This window comes from Pleurodeles waltl, chromosome 1_1, assembly GCF_031143425.1.
Source record: "Pleurodeles waltl isolate 20211129_DDA chromosome 1_1, aPleWal1.hap1.20221129, whole genome shotgun sequence".
NCBI lineage: Eukaryota > Metazoa > Chordata > Amphibia > Caudata > Salamandridae > Pleurodeles > Pleurodeles waltl.
Genome location: NC_090436.1, coordinates 572823502 through 572848666, shown reverse-complemented (window position 1 = coordinate 572848666; position 25165 = coordinate 572823502).

The window sequence follows — 25165 nt, the reverse complement described above, 5'->3', positions numbered from 1 at the left end:
AATATGGAACTATTAGCACAGTTTCTGACCTGTGTTTTGATTTCCTCTGGTCGTCAGCTACCTCTGAAGTGACTGCAATTGTAACTAGTTGACTCTCATTCTACGTCTTCCCTTTAATGTAGATAAACAATGTTCATGTAATTGGAAGACCTAATTCAAAAAGCATTTGAGGAAAAAAAGTTGCTTCAGCCTTTCAGAGCATTCAGTTCTAAGAGGTAATTTCTCCAAAGATGTCATAATCAGAGTCTTCGGAATAAACAGCACTGTCAAGGAAGGGTTCGAGGTTGGGGAGCTGCAGCAGTTGGAAAATCCTAACCAAAGCAACCCCAATTCCAACAGCAGCAACAGCAAAAACAATTACAGATACTTACTTATGGTGGAAGGAAGAATACGCCTCATTTTAGAGTAGTGGAAAAGACTTGTAATAGACAAATGGGACTTGTCAATAGTTAATCAAGGCTATCAAACAGAATTTCAGGCTTTCCCTCCAGAACCATATTTCATACAAACTCCTATCCCTAAAAGTGAAATAAAGAAGCAAGCAATACTGAGGCAGCTGAAGCTCTAATACAGAAAGGAACAATCATTTCTGAATGAGAGGTCAAAAGAGAGGGAGATTTGTATTCTTTAATTGTCCTGGTGTCAAAGCTGGATGATACTTCTCAGTATATAATGGATTTGAATGACCTCACTTGGTTTCTTTCTTATGACCATGAACTTACAGGACATGTATGTTTTTAACAACCCACTTCATGTGGATTCCCAAAGGTTACTTTGATTTGTGGTTGGGAAAGGAACAAGTATTTTCAGTTCAAGTTTCTTCCTTCCAGTCTATCTTCCATGTCAAGCTCTTTTTATAAAGGTACTTGTGGCAGAGGGTGCTCATATACACTGGGAGTGCTCATGTACATATGCTTGGTGTGCATCTTTTTCCCTACCTTGATGACTGGCTAATTGTAGCATCTTCTCTTTCTAAGGCAAGGCATCATGTGTCATCGATATACAAGGTTTTCACCTCTCTGGGATTTCTCCTCAAAGAAGACAAATCACAACTGACTCTAAAACGTCAAAAGAAATTCATCAGTACCCTCTTCAACACAGAGAAAGCAAGGATTTGTCTGCCAGAAAAAAGGAGAGTGAGACTACAAACTCATCTTCAAGACCTTAACCAGTAGTTAAGATTTCAGAGACTGATATCAACCTGCACACTGGTAGTGGTAGTTCTTTGGGCCATACTTCATCTAAAGCCATTGGTACAACATAATTTAGTGCCATGGGCCTCAGCATCCCTGAACTACAATATTCAAATTCCAGAATCCTGAAAAAATAGTTCTGGATCTCCAGTGGAAGCTACAGAAGGAAGCTTTGATGGGGATAACCTCTTCTGCAGGCATTGACAATGAGTGCAAACAGTGAGGCTAGGGGGCTACCTAGGGTGCACAGGAGAATGAGGGTAGTTGGTGTCAGCTGGAAAATTTGAACTTTTCAAATTGGCTGGTATTAGCGGTAATCATAAGAAGTCTTCGGAGCTATTGCCCCATTTGTGATCAACAAACCTGTGTTGGGGAAGACAGACAATCAGGTTGTAAAATCGTATATAACCAGGCAAGTCACAGTCCCTGGCTACATTAGCAGACACAATTCTCTCTTGGGGAGAGTCAAACCGGTTGTTTATCTGAACCATGTACATTACAGGAGTAGTCAATCTCCAAACAGACAGTGTCAGTCAAAACATGACATCTTCAATAAATCTTCAATAAACTTTCACCTGACTGTCCAGGCATTTCAATTGCAACAATATTATGAACAAGGATAAAGCTAAAAATTTGGAGAACCTTGGGTATTACAATGTATTCAGGAAAACAATGGTTCACTAAGAAGTAATCAGTCAGGGAAAAATGCATGTCTCCATTAATACAAAAAGGAAAATTCAGCTTGTTTATATGTCTTTGACAAAATTGTATATATTGTGCCCAAGGCAAGTCAAACTATTAATTGGAGAAAAAGGAAAAGGCAGGCAATTAGCATTGCATAGCAATTTATTCAGTTAATTAGTTTCTTATATTGTTGTTTAACTCTTTCTGGGATTTTTTCTCAAAAGATCCAGTGCTCACCCATTAGTGAAAAAGAAGTGCAGTGCTAAGTAAAAGAATGTTCATCACAGTTAAAAAGATGTATGACTCCTGGTGCTATTTCACTACTTGAAGGGTTCAGGAGGACGTAGCCTATAAACATCTATTGTCGATGGTGTTTTGACCTCTGGCACTCTGGAGTCATCATCAGGGTGTGAGCACCCAGGATCTAAGGATAAATTATACAATTAGGGCTCCAAGCACTAGGGTCTGACTAAAAACTGTTATGTACAAAAAAGCGGAAAGGAAGAACTTGCCTGGGATATATGTGGAATAGAACAAATACCAGGGTAAATAATGAGACCTCCAGAACAACACAAGTTCCAGGGCATCCTGGTAGGCCCTACATAAATAAGGAAATGATTTAAAAGGGGGAAAAAGCAAATTTCACCCTTAGGCAAAACCTCCACCTGATGTCATTAACTCACCCTACTAATGGGAGTACATGGTCCTCAATCACTCCGTGGAGCCAGGCAGGTAATAGCCCAGAGTTAAAGAGTCTTTCAAGTGAGTTTAAGTAAAGAATGTGCGTAGGGAGGAGCAGCCTTGTGGGTAATACAAAAAAACAACCACTTAAAGAGACCAACGGCCCAATTATTTTGTGGTGTGTCAACACCCTGTGTCAGGGGTAAACTTACCCATATATCTGTTGTTCTAGAAGGCTTGCAAAAAGATCTATTTGAGCCTTTGGATCATGCCAACATATCATGAGTGTCAAGGTTGCTTTGCTAGTAACCATAACCTCAGCAAGAAGCATAGGTGAGTGAATCTCTTTATTAATTCCCTACCTGTACTTGAATTATTTTCCTGACAAAGTGGTTATGAGACCAGATACAAAATATAAGCCTAACGTACAGTCTCAATGTTATTCTCCCAGTCTTTCAGGCCTCAGATAATGTTCCATTATCCCTTGACATAAACTGAACCCTTTTGATAAAGCTAGAGAAAACAAAATCTATGAGAATCCATACATATGTTTTCATCTCCCAAGTGGCAGCATGCAGGGGGGGGGGGGAAGCCTGCGCTACAACAATTAGTATATTAAGTTTTGTTATGTTCATTTGTATAGTGCATTAATCACCTGTGAGGGTATTCGTGCACTCAGGCAAGTGTGTAAGTGTGTGATCCCTAAGTGCTTATACAAAGAGCAAGGTCTTCAGCTTCTTGCAGTACACAAGAAGTGTGGAGGAGGCTCTGATGTGATGAGGGAGATCCTTATGTGTATTGGGTGGATGTAGGAGAATGTTCTATTACTTACTGGTAATCTTCATTACTTCTGGTCCTGTTGTCCTTGTCCCACTAATCACATGTGAGATAAATCTATCTCGTGGACAGAAAAAAAGAACAGAGGGATGCTAGGAACCCTGCCCTACCGAAGAGTACTTAAGGGGTACGTACCCAGCATTCTGTCTGAACTACCAGGCTCCACAAGGAGGGAGGGGTGTGATGAATGGGATGAGGACAACAGGGTCAGGAATAATGAAGATTCTCAGTACGTAATAGGACATTACCCCTTGGTCCCCCCTGTCCTCATACCATTCATTACATATGTGAGATCCCAAGTCGAGAACCGGGCCTTCATAAGAAAAAACAGCCACTAGAAGGAGGCCATCCCAGAACAAAAAGCAGCACTCTATGGGACAACTCCAGACAGTCCAAAACAAAAGAGGAAGACACAGACCAGAAGACCCTTCAGCCAAAAACTGGCCATAACCCACAGCAGTGGCGGGAGAAAACATGGGACAAAGATAAGCCCAAGCAACAAACAAACAGCCAAGAGGAAAACCATCCCCGAGATGACTACCACAGAACCCCACCCATAGGAGGAGAACCAGACAAAAGGTCTCTAGAACCACCAACTGCCGGAGCCTATGGCCAGGAAAAGGAAGAGCAGCAAAACCCCCAAAGGAGTCCCCGAAAGAGACAAACAAGGGACAACTGGAACAAGGACCATGAGCACATTAGAGCAAACAAACAAGAACCATAGTCCACCCGGCCTATAGAACAATCAAAGGAGAGCATGAAACGGACCCACAGCAGAAAATACTACTCCAGAAACAAGGCAACAGGGAAATCTCAAGGACACGAGAAAAGCCACCAAGGGCATAGCAGGGACAAAAAAGAGGAGCAATGTGAACCCAAAAAAATGGCCATGGAAGAGAGTTTCGACCAGACAGACCTGAACCCTTCCTACTACGACCACAGGACACCGAGAGGGATAGGATGAAGAACTGTAGCCCTAGATGCAAAACACCTAGAGGAAACCACTGCCGCCAAAGAACCAGGGGAATAGGCCACAAACATCTCCAAACAACCACTTAGAAACGTTGGGGAGAAACCCCAAAACAGGCACCAAATCGAACAACCAAACTGCAGGAGAACACCCAGACCACAGGAAAGGGGGAACAGCAGAGGATAGATTAATAGCTGAGACACTCCCCATAGACCACCACAGTGACCAAGAAGGGGGGAACCAACACAGCCAAATGACCCAAACACAAATATGGGGAAAAGCACTAGAACCGCAAAACTGGGAACCAGCACCTAAAAAGAGAGAAACACCCCCACACCAAAAATCCTGGGCAGAAACAAAGGGCAGCAGACAGGAACAATGGAGCAAACCATCAAAAAAGGACCCCCTCTCCCTCGGACCAGCAGTCTCCAAGGATCGAAACAGGCCAGAACCAGCCGTTGGCAGAAAGCAAACAACCAACTTGAACCCAGGGATCGGAAACCAAAAAACAAGATCCGAACTGACGGGAACCCATCTGGGAATAAACAGAAGATTCAAAGAAGGGGAAGAGCATGCAACCCCAAGGAGCAGCAACTCTATAATGGGTGAGGAAATCAAGAGTAAAGCTAGAAAACCCTAGGAGGCAGGGATGCCAAAAGACCCCCAAAAAAAACAACTCAAGAAGGTCCTCCCACAGAAAACAAAGGGTACCCTGAGCGACCCCCAAAACGACTAACAGTCTGTCACTAAACAAAGTATACCCAAAGGGTTGATGGGGTGGACACCAACCCAATTCCAAGGGAGGCCACCCACAACTTGCCCCCAAACAACCAGCTCCAAGCAGGAGCCGGGACCAGGGGAGACATGGCCACCGAGACGGGTGCAACAAAAAATACCCCTGCAAAATCAGTACAGCCGGTGGACAACTGAAAACAAAACAGAAGACCACACCCCAAGCACAGAACCCAACCACGAGCCCAGGAAAACAACCAAAAAGAGAAGGCCACAAAAACAGCTGAATCAAGGCCCTACAGTCACCTCAACACGCCCATCAGACAGGACTGCACCCAGGCAACAGCAAAGGAGAAGGAAGACCGACAACAAACCAGATAGACAGGGTGACCCACAACACCAGTTATGGACAGAATATCACTCAGAAGCCCTAGACAGAATTTTGCACCCTGCAAGGCCCCAGCCAGAAAAAACACCTGGATACAGGGTCCAAGGAGACCCAACCAAACACCAGCACAAGCAGCACAAAGAGAATGAAGGCAGTGGAGCACCAGAAGAGCACCAACAGATACAGGACAGCCGCTCACAAGATGGAGACCATAAAAACAACCCCCAACCATTGGATGGAAAAGCACAAAAGAATCCAGAACTGAGAAACCCAGAGGCATAGGCTACTGCCCAGCAGTCTAACCTCCTAAAAGCAAATATCAGACAACCGACACCAACGGCCAACAGTTCCTTATTACATCAGGCAGGAAGAACAAATACACCTGTTCCATCCACAATCCTACTGGACCCCAGCACCCAAAAGCAGCCTGAGGATGGGAGTGGAAGGGACCCCACCAACAAAAGGAAGATCAAAGAAGGGGAACTAGGGTGGACACACTAGCCAGCCTGCCCTCAGGCCTCCAACCCAGGGATGCAGCAACATACCCTTCACAGATGACCAGATCTATCGAGGATCTGGAGAAGAGCATTGGCAAGCCCCTCACCAAAAACAGAATGGATGACATACAAAAAGAGGTAGGGGAACTAGGGAACTATCCAAAAAAAGGCTACCTGATGCCCCCACAAGGCAGACCCCCAACAAGAGTACCACCCAGACAGGCAGCATGGAAAACAGGCAGGACCATGGCTGGGAAACCAAGATCAGGAGGATGACACCTGCCCCCCGAACAATGCACCAGGCACAACCTGAAAGCAAAGACACATATGCAAGCCCCCCAGACACACTTACATCACTAGCCGTATAGGCCAGGAGAGACTTATGTGGAGACCATGGCTAATGGAAAGCAGACCTGGCCATTCCAAAGAACTCAGTCAGAACGAATACTGTCTCAGAACAGCAAGGCCCACTACACAGGAACCTCCCAAGAGGCCAATGGGCCACAGAACCCACACACATAAAACACAATTGCCCAAAACAGGCAAGGGCAAAAACACCAAAACCCTTGACGGTGAAGGATCCTAGCATCCACAATGCCTCAGGCACCACTGGCATGATAGGAGGCAGCACTTTGTTAGAGAGTATATCTCCCAAAAGCACCTGCATGTGAAAGGAGGGCACTGAAAACTAACACTGTAGGCCCCCAGGACACCTAAAGCCCAGCAGGACAGGAGGAGCCGCCCTGAAACCCAATAACAGCAAGCCCAGCCAAAAAAGCAGTTCCTTTGGGGATAGGGGAACAGATGAGTCACAGATATAACCACACCATACTGCTACTGAGAAAGACCCTGTATTGGGCCTAACCACACCCCTTTAGGAACATCAGAAGCTGCACTCCAGGGATGGCGTAGAAGTGACCTCACAGAGGTATCCAGAACCCCATCTCCAACAAACCCATGGGAGCCCAGGTAATGATGTAGAAGCAGCATACTTGCCCACATACTCCACTGCCCCTGGAATCTTCACCTCCAACTGAGAGGATCTCCATAGCAGAATGCCCCTCCACTCAACTTCATCCCTGTGGCAGAGGCGGAGAGGAAGAAGAGGCAGAAGCAGAGGAGATATCCACATCCTTCCACTCCTAAAAATATATGTGCATTGGAAACAAACCGCCTGATGGGAATGCGATCTGGCTCACTGACACCACACAGCTCCCCACAAGCCCCCCAGGGAAGGAGACATGGATCCAACCATCCACAACTCCCACCCAGAGGGAATACCAGACAGCGACGACTGCACCAATGGATTGCCCAAGCCGTGCAAGCAACTCATTCCTCGGCCTTATCTTCCTGTTGCAGACAGAAAAACGAACAGTCGGAATGCTGGGTAAGCACATCTTAAGTACTCCCCAATGGAAGGGGGTAGGAGGGCATGTTTTCCAGTATTCTTTTGTTCTTTTTTTTTCTGTCCATGAGATATATTTATCTCACATGTAATGAATGGGACGAGAACAGGGGGGCCATGGGGTAATTAGTGACTTTCAGCTTTGCTTATGTGGATGCAGGGAATGTGTGCGACTGAGATTAAGGCAGTGCACAGGTTTCAGGTGGTTTGTGAAAATGTATGCAGCTCTTCAGCTATTCAGGTCCTGTGTTGTGTAGAGTTTCATATGTGTGCATTAGAAGATTGAATTGGCTGTACTTGTGAATGGGGAGCCAATCAAGCCTCCTAATGTGTGGTGTGGTGTGATGTGGTTGCGGAGTGGGAGGTTGAGTACCAGTCTTGCAGCAGTGTTCTGGATGGGCTGGGGTCTATGAAGGAGTCATTTGGAGAGTCTGGCATAGAGAGTGGTGCCGTAGTCAAGCATGGTGGTGATGAGTGTTTCTGTGATGGTCCATATGATGTGCTGAGGCAACCATTTGAAGGTCTTTCAAGCATGCATCAGATGTGGAAGCAGGAGATGCATACTGCATTGACTTGAGATTTAATGTTGAGCTTATCATCTAGGATGATCCGTAAGTTTCTTGCATGGTCTGTAGGCGTGTGTGTTGGTACTAGCTCTAAAAGCCAGCAGATGGAGTTCTATGGGGAGGTCTTGTTATTGAAGACCAGTATTTCCATCTCGATGGAGTTGAGCATCAGGCAGTTGATCTCATCCAGTCTGCTACTATGGTCATGTAGTTGGTGAAGTTGTCTTTGGTGATGGGTGTCTCATCCGTCAGGGAGAGGATGAGTTGGGTGTCATTGGCATATGAGATGATGGTGATGTTTTGTGATCAGATGATGTTGACAAGAGTTGTCATGTATATGTTGAAAGGGTGGGGCTGAGGGGTGATCCCTATGGGAGTACACGTGTCAGTTTCTTGGTCTCTGATGTGAAGGGTGGCAGCCTGACCCTTTAGATTCTTCCCGTGGGAAAGAAATGGATCAATTTGAGAGAGGATCCTTGTATGTCAATCATGTGGTGTCTTATTATGAGGGTGTTATTGGAGACAGTGTTGAAGGTTGTGAAGAGGTCGAGCAGGACGAGGTCGGTCAGACAAGTAATCGCTCAGAGTTATACCTTTGTGGTCCTAGAATTACCATATATTGTTCTGGTAAGCTCTACTGGAAGAGTAGCAGCTTTCTGAGTGGAAGCAGAAGGTGTTGTGATCCAGGAAATATGTAGGGCGGCCAAATTGACAATTCCAATACTTGTCATTCCCATTATAAATTGTGTTTGTTTTCAGCAGAATTTTTGTAGTATCTGTACTAAAAACAGCAATGAAGTAATCATTGTAAATCCAGCCATGATTAGCAGCAAATATTTATGTCTGTTTCATTCGTATTGCTTAGGTACATCGCCATAAGTTAGGACTGTGACGAGAGCAGATGGAGGAGCAATGAACCTACTACTTTCTGGTAATCTTCACTGCCCTTAGGATAGCCCTCCTCATCGTACAAGATCCGATCCTTCCTCCCTTCCTGGAACACAATAATATTATCTTGAGCATAATAGTAAATGTGACTGGAGGGAAATTAATTTCCCTGTGTTACACTTTTTTAATTGAAGAAAAATGGAAAGCTTAGAAGAGTGGTTTATATCTGGAAGGAGGTCGGCCTCACAAGTTAGAACTATGACGAGAACAACTTTCCTAAGGGCAATTAAAATGAAGATTGCTGCATTGCTCTATAAATGATCTGAGGTCCGTGCACCACTGCAAAATATGCTTAGAAATCACAATCTGTTGCACTCATTCTCACGAACTGTGGGCCCTGCACTGCCATAATTTGTTTTTCTTTTTTTAATAAACTACAGGCATCTGTACTACCAAAAGGTTGTAATAAATATTAGCTCAAAAAGAGAAGACCGATGGCTTCATTTGCGAGGCCATAGCAGCACACTGCGCCACAGAGTGCCATTTTTTTTTTTACACTACGGTGGTGCAGTGTGTCACCTTGTGAGGCTTTTCATGACCTTGTAAATATGGACCCCTTTCGCAGATAACACTGCTTAAAAGGGGTGTTCCATGGGTGTTGCTTGGGGTGTTCCCAAGCAACACCCATGGAACCGGAAGGAATATGATGCATTCCCAGACTTACGAGTCTGGGAATGCGTCCGATTCCTATGCCACCTCAGGGGTGGCGTTAAAGTGGCACAACACAGAAAACTCTCACTGTTTTTTCCTCTTTCTATGTGTGCTGCAATCTACAGCACACATAGAAAGAGGAAAAGGCCATTATGCAATTAACATAAACAATCATCCCTGCAACGCAGGCACCGTTTCACCCTGGTGCAAGGGTGCCTGCATTGGTGCTATGCTGAAATTTGAGCACCAGAGCAGGGGAAAGGACAGAAAGAGCTGTATCTTGTAGATGAGGCACTTTTCTGCCCTTCCAAGGTGGTGCAGAGTGGCACAGCAAGGCACTTACTGCGCCGCCGTGCGCCACAAGCCTTGTAATGAGGCCCCAAGAGCACCCAAAGTGGACACACGCAATAAAAGAAAGACAGAGCGAGAATCGGATGCCCTCTCCGCTTAAGTGTTTGGGTTGGTGGTCTGACAGAGAGAGGGAAAGCATGAAAAAACATGCTTGAGCAGGGGTTGGAGTTTTGGGGGCATATGTATACTTGTTTTGCACCAAATTTGCGTAATTTTTTTAATGCAAATTCGGTGCACAACTAACTCTATATTTATGCTTTGGCGCTAGACCCGTCTAGCACCGAAGTTATGGAGTTAAAGTCATTTATTGGACTTGGAAACCTATCTTGCATCAATGAGACGCAAGGTAGGCGTTCCTGTGCAAAAAATGACTCTATGGCCTTAGCACCATACTTATCACCCTGTGCTAAAGTCACACACGGGGGAGGAGGGGTCAAATAATAGTGCAAAGCTTGCTTTGCACCATTATTTAACACCTGGGTAAGGGCAGGCGCTAGGGGACCTGGGGGCCTATTTCCATGGTGGAACACCATGGAATAAGCCCACAGGTGACCTCCCAGGCTGCAGGGACACTCCCACCCACACCATAGGGACAGCGGAGGATGGAGAACCCCATCCCAGGTAAGTATAGGTAAGTACAGGTAAGTATTTATTTTTTAAGTGCCATTGGGGGCTCTGAAATGGCCCCGCTTACATGGCACTGGGTGCAATGACCATGCCAAGGGGACCTTGCCCCCTGTTCTGGCCACTGTGGTGGTGGGCATGTCTTTTCTAAGACAGGAGTCATGTGGTATAGATGGTACCGCATCAGAAAATGACGCTAGACTGGTTAGTCTTTTTTTTTAACTCTAACCTGCCTAACGTAATTTTTTGGTGCAAAACACCCTTCTCCCATGCCGCCAGCTCGACCCGGCTAACGTCATTTTTTTTTACGCTAGCCTATCCTTTGCGCCGGCTTGCACCACTCCATAAATATGGTGTCCGGCTGGCGCTCAAGAATGGAGCAAGCCAGTGCAAAACTTTTTGATGCAAAACTGTGTTAGTGCAGTTTTGCCCCAAAAAGTATAAATATGCCCCCTACATTGCAATGATAAAGTACATTGAGGAGTGGTATTTAATTCATAGTGTGACAATTATCTCACCCTTGAAGTTATTCCCTGATAGAACGTGCAGCAAAAATCTGGTAAAATCATGTATTGTTGGAAATGACTCTTTAGGTGGGAATCCTTGTATAGGATAATGCAGAAAATGTGTGCAGAAAACAAAATTGTCCCGTAAGCGGTAACAGTAAAATAACTACTTGCTCTTCTTTCTCCAAAAAATTACGTAATTATGCAATTATTTTTTACAGACTTCACATACCGCTAAGCATATCATACAGGGCCTGTTTCAGTGGATCCGTCTTCTTTACAAAAGTCGACAGTGTACATTTTAATACATTACGAGCAATCATTATGAACAAAATGTGTTGTGTTTTTTTTTTTTCGAAAAATCTGCGTGCGGTGCTCCGACGAGTTTCACAGGCATGCTTATTCTTCAATAATTATTTAGTGTTTGATTTAATCTGAGGACGAGTCGTTCCCTTACTAGGATAGACCAAGTAGGCAGTGTGGACGGAGTAATACATTGTTTTGCTCACGATAACCGTAAGAGTAAATAATACCTTGGTAATAGAGTACCGAGTTGACTGGAAGCATTATTTAGGTCGCACATCTCACCTCTTTAGTTTAAAGTTGCTCCTCTCCTTTCAACGATGTAATTACAAAACTTCACAGGATCCATTAGCCTCAGGATGACACAATATCTAGCAACAAGACGTATTCAGTTCAAGTCCAATCCTCAGAACAGCTTTACTGAGGCAGCTATAGATCCGGCCTGTAAGAGGGCTACTCAATACTCACAGAGTTCTGTCAAGGATGGTAACAAGTTATAGATCAGGCTTCCCCGCACCTCCGTTTTAATGTGCACGTCGATCTCCATATGTGAGTAGCATGGTAATTAGATTCTGACGTAGCTGGTTCGTTTCAAAGCATGATTGGTAAGCAGTTAACTTCACCTGAATCCGAAGAATTGTAAAATGCCTAGATATTTTGAGCAGTGTTTATCTTATGCGCATTAGTCTCAGGGGTGATGGAGTTTGCATGCTTCACGGATAATCATTGCTCCTTGTTATATTTGATTATTAATCTCCAACTCCTTCCCAGTATTTCTAAAGGGACACCTCGGGGCATGCCTCTGCTATTGCCGACCTGGTACAAGTAGCCGTCATTAATCACCACCCATATCCTATGACCCCCTTTTCCCATTCTTGACTCTTGGCCAGGCAGGCAATGCAGGCCCCTGCGTCCCTCGCAGTGCGTGGGATTCAACACTTCATGGGACCCTCACTTAACCGAATATAAAGCCTTTCACACCGGTCCCAGGGGCCTCTCAACACATTGTGTGGGAAGGGACAGCATCTTGCATTACAACACTGGAAAGTAAACTTTCCTCCAAAACTGCAGAAGTCCAGAGCATGGGAACTTCGGCCCCAGCTCTTCTTATCCTTATCTAGCGGCAGGGAAGGCAGGACAATGACCACTGAATGAGTATCCCACCGACAGAAAAGAAAGAATAGGTAATTTGCACTTGTCATAAAATACTGGTCACAATTTGGGGCGAATGTTTTTGTGACAGTGTGCTATTTTGCGTACTAATTGGTTAGTTGGCAAAATACCTATTCATTGTGGGTCGCAATTCGATCTACATCAGGGATGGTGGCCTACCGATGCCAACAGATCACCATATCTGTGATGGATTTTAAATAAAGTATCTTTTAAAAATGCAGGCTGGATCTTTAACAGAAAGCATAATGCGTTTGAAAAAATAAATACAAATGTTGCTATCATTTTTAAGAGCCACGGCAATCGCTGAAAAAATATTTTTTTCAACATTCACCTCAAATTGCAATTCAATAACACATTACTGAATCACTATTTGGGTTTGTGACCAAAGTCCTATTCAGTATTTGGAAGGGGCCTGTTTAGGGCACCTGTTCCAAATACTAATTCCGATTGATATGTACTGTTTGAGACCAAAGTTCGCAAAACATTAACACTTTCCTGACTACTGAAAGGTGGTGGCAATGCATTTGCAAATAGACAATGCCATAAAATTCCATGCAAATTTTACAAAATCATAGTTTTAGAGTGAAATATCATTTGCTGGTACTTGGAGTGGCTTTTTAAGTGAGTGCACACTTCGTGTAAAACTCAATTTGCAAAATACCAGAGACCTTGTTTTGAGCAGTAGTCTCTCAGTGAGACATTTCCTATGTAAATAAATTTTCTGATGGTGTCTCCGTGAACTTTTTATCCTAGCTGCATGCTTACATAAAAAGGTTTAGCAAAATTACAATTATGCCTACTTACAACTTTGTCTCTGCATAATGACTTGTAGGGAACCTTCAAAAAACAAAATATGCTCCCTTTGGATTGACCACAGAAAGGTGCAAGAGGATTGAGGAAGGAATTCTTATGGGGCATAAAAAGATGTATTGTCAACTGATCTTTCTACATAGAATTTTTAGTTAGCGAGTGTGTAACCTAAAATGTTGTTGATACTGCTAATGTCATGACGGTATTGAAAAATAATTGCATGTCAGAACATACATTTTTCAGGCCAAAAAGAGTGTTTCGGAGAAGAAGCGTTGCACTTAGCAGAAGTTGAAAATTGACCTTTTGCTGTGGCTGTGAATACATTTGAAATTGGAGGAATCGATCTTTCAAAACTTCATCCACTTTTCTACAGTGAAGTATCTTAGCTTTTTAACAAATATCTGTAATAGCCTAATGGTTATTCGGGATTAAATGGTACCTTGACATTTGAGTAAGTAGTATGTTTTTTAAGTGGCCAATGTATCCATCAATTTCTACCTACTCTTGTCTCACATAGATTGTGCAGGAGAGCTCTTGTAAGAAAATTCCCCATTTTGAGTGGACACCACCATTTCTTGCAGATTTTTGTTTTCAAATTCTACCCACTGAGGCATTGTTGTCCAGCGCCGCCATTGTTTGTTCTTTGACATGTAAAACATGTCAAAATTGGCTATTTCTGACTGGCATATATAACTCTCCTATATGGCCATAGTAAATGATGTGGAAACCCCACCCATGGCATGTAGAGTTAAATGTCAGCTGCGGATTGCAGTACTTACTGTGCCATTTACTAGTATGTAAGAAAAACCCCACTTCATGACTACCTATGTAGCCTGACTGGTGCAGTTTAAATCTGTAGTGGGACTAATTAAAATAACCTTTTTGGAGGTTAAAAAACCTCTTTTATAAATATTATTAAGTTACACTTATGTTGTCTTGTAACCTACAAAAAATTGTGCATTTTATGTATCTAAACAGTGACAAAGCCCTAAAAACTATTTACAGTGTGGCAGGCCTAACTGTCATATTTAGAAAATTAGAGTACAGATTAAAATACTGATACTGTATCTTGGTAGATAGAAATAAGTGATGAACTATTTTTAATAATTAATAAAATTGCAATTCAATGGTGAACTCAGGTTTTTATTACATATAAAGAAAAAGTAACTTTTAAAAATTACATTTTCCCTGCTTGACATTATGTGAAGCTAATATGCATTAGCTCTCCAGCTTTTACCAGCCTGTAACTGACCTGAATAAGGTGTGAATGAAGTGTGAAATGTCTCCCCAGAGCTACACAATAGGTCACTGTGATAGACAGGGTGACCTAAATGGGCGGGGATAATGTCTAGGTGGGAGCCTGCCATCCTGTTGCAACCACAATGTCAAATACTGCTTGACAAGTCTATTTGAGCCACATATAACACCTGAAAGGAATAAACAGGATGTCAGAACAATTCTTGTAAATCCCCTACCTTGTTACCGAAGGGCCCTTCATTTGTCGAACCAAACTGTCTCCTGGTTGGCTGTGGATAAATACCCAGCTTCAAATTTACTTTTAGTGTTAGTTGCAGATGGGAACTGGTGATTTCTAGTCCACTCACCTACATACACCCAGCCCTCAGAGCTCAAGTTTAGTATTGCAAAGACATTCCCTATCTAGAAAATGCTGTGACACATGGAATTTTGGGCCTGTTTGCAGTAAGGCAAAAAGGAACTACTGAAAACATGGGTAGGTTTGCCCATGAACTTTTACCTTATTGGTTAGGAATTGCACAGAAGTTCCCCATCCATCCACTAGCTGCTGCCAACCATAAATGAGGCACCCTAAGTTACGATCCTCAGAACACAGCTGGATGTTTGATAGCAGATGGACTGTGAACTGTGAGAAGGCCCTGATGAGGTTGGGCCCATTTCCAATTGAAATCCAAGGGCAGAAAAATCCCTAATGATAATAATGTTGATTCCCTGGATGGCTCCAGGTACATAGAAAAACTGAAGAGGGCATTCCTGTGAAGAATCTTAGCTTATTAATGGCACCTGGATTGGACTTTACTGTTGCCCTCTGCCTGATACTCTGAAATTCGCCAAATGCTGCCTTCGAAGTCCTGTTGACCTTGGAAGTATACTCCTTTGGTTGTTTGGGCACTAAAAGAAGTTAGGGAAATTTCCAAAATCTTCGCTCCATAACTAGAAAGAGACCGTCCTTTAAAAGTATCCAACCGACAGTTCCACAGCATTGATTGGATTGAATTTCTCGTGTGTCTTGTGTGGAGAAGAGTTTTTCCTCTGAAAAATGTCAAAATCCCTCTCTCATATTGTGAGCTAGAACCTTTTCTCTGATTTTCCTACTTCCAAGCCCTAACTTGGCCAATCCACTTGGTGTATCTAACCTACACTTTTTCATAGTCTTCCTCAAGTCACTCCTAGGTCCTGGTCTATCCTTTAATTGACTACTATTGGCACATTTTGCTTTTAGGTGCTATTTTCACTTACACATTTAAAAAGCATTTCTCTAGTTCTGCTTATTGGAACTTTGTCATTTTGGTGTCGTTTTGCTTAGTAAATATTTCTCTATATGTAAAAGATGAGATTTTTATTGTGTTGTGTTTTTTGCCGTTTTAACTGTTTTGGTACTTCAAACAGCTTTACATATCATTATTAAGTTAAGCCTTTCTGCTCTGTGCCAGGGGTTGCACTTGGGTTTAAACTAGTGAAACCCTCAATTGGACTTAACAAGGTAGTGCTTTAATACTTGTGGTTGACACCAATATCCCCCAACTAATAAACATCTTTCTCACAGCACTGTTCATTCATTCATAGGCACTTGTATATAAATGATTTATCTTTTGGGATGTATACAAATAAAGGGTGTAAGGAAAGAGAGTATTGATATAGGTCTGCACAACTGAATCATAGAAACTAATTTGAGCAAACAAAGATGAGAGTCTTCATGCACCACTAGATATTTGACGCCCAGAAGATACACTCCACACTCGTCTTGTACAGAGCAGTGTTGCTAATACCAGAGTGACAAAAGTTACTGATCTCTGGTAGGCTTTCACTGGAAATAGCTTCCCAAAATGACCTAAATGCACTCACTAAAACTGAAATTTCTTTGTGACTCTCACTTTTTTTTAAAGGTTTTTTCACATCCCTTCACTCACTACTTTTGTACCTAGACCTGCTTGCATCAAAGCAGGTGTAAGATCAAGTTTAAGTTTTAAGTTTATTATGTTACGGAACTCTGATAGAGAGCCACATAAAATAATACATAAATATACAAAAATAAGAAATATAAGAGTAGCAAATGAATTAAACTTTGATAAACAAATTGATTAAGTTAATACAAAGTTAAAAAAACACTTAAAATAGTTAAAAACTCTAGCACAAAACATTTCATTAGGCGGAATAAAGAAGGCTTGTAATAGATTAGAAGCAGATCTAAGTGAAAGAGATAGGCAAATGGGGCGCAGCCACTTACGACGATAAGGAAATAAGGCCGGAAAAATTAAAACAACATGCTTCAAATCTTGGACGCCATTATGGCATAGATTACAAATGGTGGAAGAGCCAGAGCATTTTGCTTGTAATGTGTTCAGGGGGAGCTGCCCCTGTCGCAGCAGGAGCCAGATCTTCTCACCCCATGAGGCAAGTTACAGATGAGGTAGGGCTGTGTGATCCTTGGCCTTAAAGAATCAGATATTGTATGAAAACTATGTGTATGTATGCAGACCTGACTATCCTGGCAGAAACTCACTGCCCCAGTTGCTTTCCTGAGTGTGGATTTAAGCTGTGCTGGAGAGAGAATAAAAATTGCAGAGGGATCTATTTATAAAAGATCCATGGCATATAAAAAGTTCCTGCAGATGGTATATTTTACTTTATGACCAGCTAATATTTTTTTTTTTATCAGTGACCACAAAGAGTCGTCACTGCATGTCATCAAATTAAACATTCAATGAATTATCGTGGCCAGGCCTTGTATAAAAGAGCTACGCAGGCCCAACTCAAGTCTTAGTAACGATACAGAGAAGGCAGAGTTTACAGTTAAAATATTTCTTAAAACACGTCCCCCGAGTTTATCGAGAAAGATCCACTTAGAAACAGCAATATGCTCAATACCATACAGTAACAATGGGTGTATCTTTACTAGATATACCTCTAAGAGATGTTTAAAAAGCCTTCTGCCCGTTGCCCTATAAAGGGTATTCAAACCATTGACTTGAGATTGGGCCTTTCTTTAGATTCTGCTCAATATGCTCTCTGTCTTTGAGGTTCCCACAGACAATTTTACCCAAAAATACGTAAGAGGTTACCCTTTCAAGCTGTTGACTTCCCAAGGTCCAATTAAAATTGCTGTACTTTAATCTTTTGTTTCTGTGAAAGCACAAGATTTTGCTTTTTGAGTAATTTATTTTTAAAAAGTGTGCTTTAGTGTATTGTTCAAGGGCTTTCAGTCTGTTTTTAAGCCCCGTTGGGGTACGTTCTAAAATAATTATGTCATATGCATAAAGTAGACAGCATAGCTATCTACCTCCTAATTTAGGAGCAAAGCCCTCACATGGAGTTAAATGTGCTGGTAAATCCGAAAGATACAGGGAAAATAACAGTGGAGCCACCACAAGGTCAAAGAGGATGCCGGGCATGCCTATTCTTAGAAGCTTCTTCCATTATAGGACACGGTCTACCTTATCAAATGCTGTGGAGAAGTCTATGAAGGTTGCATAGATCACTTCCCCTTTCAATGAGACATATTTTTCATTAATTACTTGTAAAACAGAAATATTGTCAATTGTGCCATGATTTCTCCTAAAGCCTGACTGCTCTAAGGGTATAATTTTGTACCTTTCTGCCCAATCATTAATCTATGACAACAGGAATTTAGCAAAGATTTTTCCGACTGCATCCAAAAGTGCAATCTGGCGGTAATTCCTAGGACAATTTTGATCCCCTTTTTTTATACAGTGGGACAATTACTTGACCCTTTTTTTAGCAGTATTGGGATTTCATCCGGGCTCATTGTGGCGGAACTACGCATTCCTCTTTTTGTAGCCTCAATTTCATTTAGGATTTAATATGAGTATGGGGACTCGAATCTGGTTTGAGGGATTTCCACAGTAGTCCCATTAGAAGCATAAAGGTCAGATAGAAAAGTCGACCAGCTTAATTCACTAATAGATATTGGGAGGGGTCAGGGACCAAAACTGCCTAGGATGGCCGGAAGAGGCTGCTTCTCTTTTTGCAACCCAGGATCTATCTGTGGTGTCCTTTTTTAGAAGCACCCTTAATCTCCTTCTCCTTTTTTAAAAATATCTAGCTGGGATTGCCTCATAGATGCTCGATCCCTATACTGTTTATGGATAAGAGCATTAAATTTTCTATTCACTAACAAAAGCCAGCGGGGTTTGGCTATACATTTATTCTGAGGCTTTTGACTGGGGATAAAAGCAACCAGTTGCTTGAAACTAGTTAAACTCTCCATTACTTTCCCTACCCGCTACCAAGGTCATTCAGAGTACTTTCCAGAATTCCTTTGAGCCCCTTAAAACTATTCGGGGACCAATATGTTCCACCATTTTTAACATTTAGCTGGGGTTGCTGCCCTGCTAGACTCCATGAATCAGTGGGTTGTGCCTTCAGATCAAGAGATACTACCAGAACATTGTGATCACTAAGGGTAGTCTGTACTACTAATATAACCTTTAATAGAGAGAAAGACTGATAGTTTGTTACCACGTAGAACAGGATTGCAGCACTCCTAGGTGATTTATGGGTCAAATGGGCTGAGGAGTCAGATGGGAGTCTATCATTAGCAATAAAACAATCATTCTCCCTCAAGTACTCTAAAAAGAGCATCCTGCGCTTAACAGGCTTTGTTTTGTGGGGAAGAATGCAAGGCGGTAATCTAAATGCTTCTTCTTTTTCATCATCTCAGAAGGATGCAAGCCCTGGGTTAGAAATCTTACAATTTAGATCTCCTACCATGATGATTTGCGTTCCTGTTTCCCTGTCACAAAGTTCCTTAATGTAAAGAAATACCTTAAATAGGAGATTATTAAAAGGGATACCAGGAAGAACATAAGAGTTAATCAAAGTGAGGGAGATTACCTTGTCTCTAACTCCAATGCAGTATAAAGTTACTGCTAAAAACAAATTACTGGGATCACTAAAGCATTCATGCTGCCAATGCAGTCTAATCGACAGCAAACATACAACCCCTCCCTTTGCACGACCCCTCGTTGAGGGGTAGGCCTTACAACAGATGGAATAATAATTTTTAAACTGCAACTCCCCAATAGACCATGTTTCTTGGAGACAAATAATATCAGGATTGAGGAAGTTCAAAAAATCAATTATTTCCACTTTGGACTTTATACCTGCCACATTCCAAGATACTAGGGTAAGCTCATTGCTACATTAATGGTGCTGTTGGTCTAGAAGCTTTGGTAGAACTACTTAAACTGCTGGTAACCAATTCCAAGAGTGGGGATTGATGCTTAAATCAGGAGGTGGACAAATGAGAGGGTCCCTAAATAATACTTTTCTGCCATAGGCCCCCAGGTGAATTTTTAAATCCTGGTAAATGTGAGAGTTAGTGTCATGTCTAACCAAGGGGATGCCTGAGGTAAAAGTTTTCCACACCCCATCAGAAGGTTGGAGATCCCACTCGGTTAACCTTAAACCGTCTCGCTCAAGACAGGGACTACATCAATACCTTTACATCGTAAAGACTCTAAATTGCTTAATATATTGTTAACAGTCAATTTAGAGAAAAACAATACATGAGACGACGGACCAGAGTCAGCAACCTTCAAGGAGGCCAAATGTATATCCTTACTTTCAATCATTCTAAGAGGTTCAATATCAGAAAGACATTGAAACCATTGAGATCTGTTAAAGAAGAGATAATTGTCAAATAAAAGCATGAAATCTAAAGTTAAGGTGTCCTCAGGGTAGCGACCCTCTCTTCTTCTACTAGGTTGCAGCCAGGTCTGAGTGGGTATAAGTCCTGTGGTGGCTTCAAAGGTTTGAGCAGAGGGATTTAAGGATGACCCAATTGATTGAGAAGTAGTTGGCTCACAAGTTGAAATTAGGTTGACCATTTCGAGATTGCTGATGGGTGGATGGAGGTGGCACATTGATGAAGAGACGGTAGGTGTGAGGCAAGAATGTAAAGCTGGAGCCATCTGGTTTAAGGAATCTTGCAGGCCCGATTGGTCTTTGGAGAAACGTATCTTTCTCGGATCTTTTTTGGGATGTCTCTGGATTGATTTTTTGGACTTTATGTGTTGGAGGTTGTAAAGGAGTACCTGAGGTGCTAGTTAAGATATTTGTCTTTAAACAAGCTTTGTAGATTGGAAACATAACTGACTCAGAGTTTTGACAGACTGGTTCCAAGTCTGTCTCTGTTGTAAAGTCTCTTAAAATAGAATTGACTGCACTCTCAATTGGCATAAGATTCGTAGGGGATTGTCCCACCTGTGGTGGTCCAGCCTTGGAGCAAAAGTCCATGCCAACGGGTGTTTCACTGTTTATGATAGTGTGATTCTGTGCTAAGAGATCATTATGATGCTGTGTGTGGAATCCAGGATAAATTCCATTTCCAGTTGTAAATTCTTTTAAAATGGCCGTTACGGAGTCGAGAATACAATCAGACCCACCAACCAATTTTTCTAAAAGGTTCAAAATGGAGGATAGGAGACGCTCTAAGCTTGAGAGCGAAGAGGAGACCAAAATATTTTTCTCAGGATTATAGCTTAAAGGATTAATATTTAGGTTCAGGTTGGGTGTTGTTGAAAGATGAGAACAAAGAGATGAGTGATTGGAGGGTGTGCTGCTGAAGAGCTGTAGTCCCTTGGATAAAGGGAGAAGAAATGGTGGGGGAGAATTTGCTTCCTGATGTGATCCATATCTTTGGATACGTTCTAAATCAAGATCAGGGAGAGTGAAGTCCCCGGGAAGATTCTCCAGGTTGGTACAAGGAAAAGGAGCATCATTGCCAGGTTCATGAGATGAGGTTACCTTTGCAGGGGGTAGACTGGTCACATCGTGATTTGATGGAGGAATTGTAGCTGAGGCAGGAGAAGAAGCTTTACAAAGAGTCGAAGGCTCAAGAATAAAGGAAGATGTGTGAAAGAAGGGTGGACTCTTGTTTATATCTGCTAAGACATAAGGAGGGGCTGAATCCTTGGAATAAAGACAAGTGGAAAGGGGTTCTTCTGATAAAGGAAAACCCTTACGATCTGAAGAGCCTGGCTTTGAAGAAATAGAGGGAGCCTTCTCTTTATCCCATAGGGAAAACATTTGATTTTGGCACTTTAGGCCTAAGGTATTTGTGACTTTATTACGCAAGGGATTAGATTTTGTTTTAGAACATGATCTCCCCAAAACCAGACGGCCAGAACTCAATTGTTTTGCAGTCATTGTGTCCTACGGTGTAATGCTTGTTGTTTCACTTGTTTCAAGATGGGAAATGTACCATGTGGTGCCCACAGCATCCCTGCAATCTCTCTGTGTGCCCTAAAGGATGAGGCCAATAGTTAAGGTCAAAAAATTTAAGGGAACTAGCAGTACCTTATTGCTCCATCCTATGAAGGGACCACCTGTTGATATCACCTGTTCTTCATTACTGCCACCAGTGGTTGGGTCCTGCTGCAGTAGGGAGTGGTCGGCCCCCGCATGATGCACCCAGGGTCCTTTCAGTGTCGTGCACCCGACGCCTCTCTCTCGTGGCCTCCACGGCTCTTAAAACTGGAGATCTGAAGTTCTCCAATTCGCTGCGCCATGTCGTCAGTGTTTCACCCACAGCCTCCGTGAAATCCTGAGAGTTTTCTTTAACCGTGGTGAGGCGATGGTAGTAAATGCGGCAGTTCACTGTACTCATGATCTTTACACATTGCTGCTGAAGTTAAGCCTGCATGCTAATGCCAAGCTACCAAAGAGGGTGAGCGGGGGTTAACTGAGTATGATTCTCCTTTACATTGACTCGAGTGAGGCTCCTTGCTTAGGCAGGGGGTAACCTGATTGACAAAAAAAGACCCCATTTCTAACGTTGCTGATCAGCGTTGAGGGTTTGTACTTGTATTTTTGCTTGACATACCATGATTAAGTGTACACTACTGTTTTCAGTGCAGACCATTACGTAACCACATACAGCTTGTTTGTGCTTTTTCTCTTTTTGGATTTATTTTCCCCACTTCAATTTTTGGTGATCTTTGATTGATTTTTGAACATCATTGGGAACTCTTTTTTTACCTTGGAACTTTGCAGATTGGTTGATTCCTCATCATGCCTCAATCAGAAGATAAATTAGCTGGAGCTGCTTTTGACTTAGGGAAACTGGAGAGTAACACAGTTGCTCAGTTGAGGCAGTTCTGCAAGAATCTTGCGTCTCCCATTAAGGGCTCTATCAGGAAGGAGTTGCTTCAGAAGGTACTGAGAGCCAAGGAAGCTGAGGGGCACACAGAGGAGGAGGAGAATGAGGATGAGGAGGTGCAGTTCATACACCATGGTATAGTGCGTGGGCCTGTTATGTCCAGAGAAAGGCTCTCTAGGGCAAGTAGCAGTACGTCATCCAAGGGTCTGACTCCTGAAGAGTTACAGGACAGACAGGCAGAGAGGTTCACTGGTTGGAGCTGGAAAAGCTTAGGATGGAAGAAAGGAGGATGGAATAGAGGAGAAGAAGTTACTGCTGGCTCATGAGCTCAGCTTGAGGGAGCTGCATCATAGGAACCAGTCCAGTAGGGATGGCGGCAGCAATATCACAGTGCAGCCTGAGAGGAAGGTGAACATTCCTAAAGACCTTGTCAAGGATTACAAAAGGGAGGATGACATATTCTTGTGGTTTAAGGGGTATGAGTCTGCTCTCCATATGAATCTGGTCCCCTGTATCTCATTGGGGGGGTGGATCTATGGACGCACTTGGAGGTAAAGGGGAGGGATACTCTGACATCCTTAGGGGATCCTTGGGGCTCACTTACTCTACCATGAAGGATGCCTTACTCACAAGGTATGGTCTCACCCCTGAGCAGTGTAAGGACATGTTTAGGTCATATAAAAAGAAGGAATCCCAAACATGGTTGGAATGTGTTGATTCTTTTTGCAGGTCACTGGTTTGTTGGGTGAAGGGCAGTATGGTAACAACATATGAGGGGCTTTACAATGTAATATTTTGGGAGCACTTGTACAGTTTATGTTTTCCATAGCTGCGCCAGCACCTGACTGATAGCAAGCTGACTGACCCCAGGAAGCTTGTGTAGGAAGTAGACCATTGGGAGAGCACCAGGGTCCAAAAGAGTTATGGGGGAGACCACGCTAAGGGTGGACAGGGCCCCTCTCAGAAGAAAGGGGTGGTATCTAAAGAGCCCCAACCTAGTTCCCAGGGTAAGCATTCCCAGCCCCCCCAGTGAAAAGAAACCATGGTTCTCCAAACAGAAACCTGTGGAGGGGGGACCTCCCACAAGTGTTATTCATGCAACCAAGTGGGTCATGTGAGACGGGATCCAAAATGTTCCAAAGGCACACCAGCACACACTGGTGCTCAGTCACAGGGTTTGGCCATTGTAGCGCTTGGGAAGGAGTTGGTTCCAGGTGGGTGGGAGCCAACTGAGATGACCCTTGTCTCACTAGGGGACAGTGAGATGGTCCAGAGAACCCTAGTGCCTGAGAACACTAAAAGTACAGGCAGTGAGTGACCATTAATGGACAGAGGGTGGAGGCTCTGAGAGACACAGGAGCCAGTGTGAATACAGAGAGGAGTCACCTGGTGTTTGAAGAGCTGATAAATCCCCATGTACTTCACCAAGTAGTTGCAGTGGACAACTTAGAGTGCCTGTGCAGCGTGGTGCAGGTTCCCTTTGAGTGGGGGGGGGGGGTCTCAGGTTCCTTGAAGGAAGCAGTGAGTCCAACCATGCCTGTGGATTGTTTGTTTGGCAATGACCTGGTAGATTCCCTTTGGAAGGATGTGGAACACAGGTCACACTTGGAGATGTTGGGTCTGTCTGGGTGGGTATGCGTATACACCCTGTCAATGGCAGCCCATCAGGGTGGTCAGAATCCTCTGTAGCCTAAAACAGTAGCCCAGGACTGCCAAAAAGAGGAAGGGCAAGAAGTGCAGGAAGCCGGCCCCAGAAGTTCCCACGGTCTGGGAGGAGGCTGACCTTCAGGGTGACACCCCAGAACTTACAGGGGAACAGGTGGCAGACCTGGGGGAGGTCCCTGAGCTGTTACAGTGGCAGCAGGAAGAGGGACCCACCAGAGAGGCATTCAGTGAGGCACAAAAGGTATGCCCTACTGTTGAGGGGTTGCGGCAGGAGGCTGCGGACCAGGCGTCTGGCAAGGAGCCAGTATTTCACCTGATTTATTGGGAGGACGGCCACCTGTATAGTGAGCCTAAGGCTGCTGAACCTGGGTCAGTCTGTGTGCTGGTGGTGCCCCAGTGCTTCAGAGCCTTCCTACTGGGTCTGGCTCATATGTGCCTTTAGCTAGATATCTGGGGCAAGACAAGACCTTTGACAGGCTTGTCACCCACTTTTACTGGCCCCAGATGCGCAGGCACTCAGATGCTCATTACAGGTCTTGCCAGACTTGTCAGGAAAGTGGCAAGAGTGGGGAGAAGTGTAAGGCTCCCCTCCAACCTTTTCCAGTGGTTAGTACCCCCTTTTGAGAGGGTGGGTATTGAGATTGTGGGGCCTCTGGATCCCGAGGCAGCCATGGGCAACAGGTTCATCCTCGTCTTGGTGGACCATGCCACCCGGTACCCAGATGTCATTTCTCTGAGGTCAATCACCTCCCTTGTGGTGAGTTGTTCATTGATGGGGGTTTTTAACTGCATGAGGTTCCCC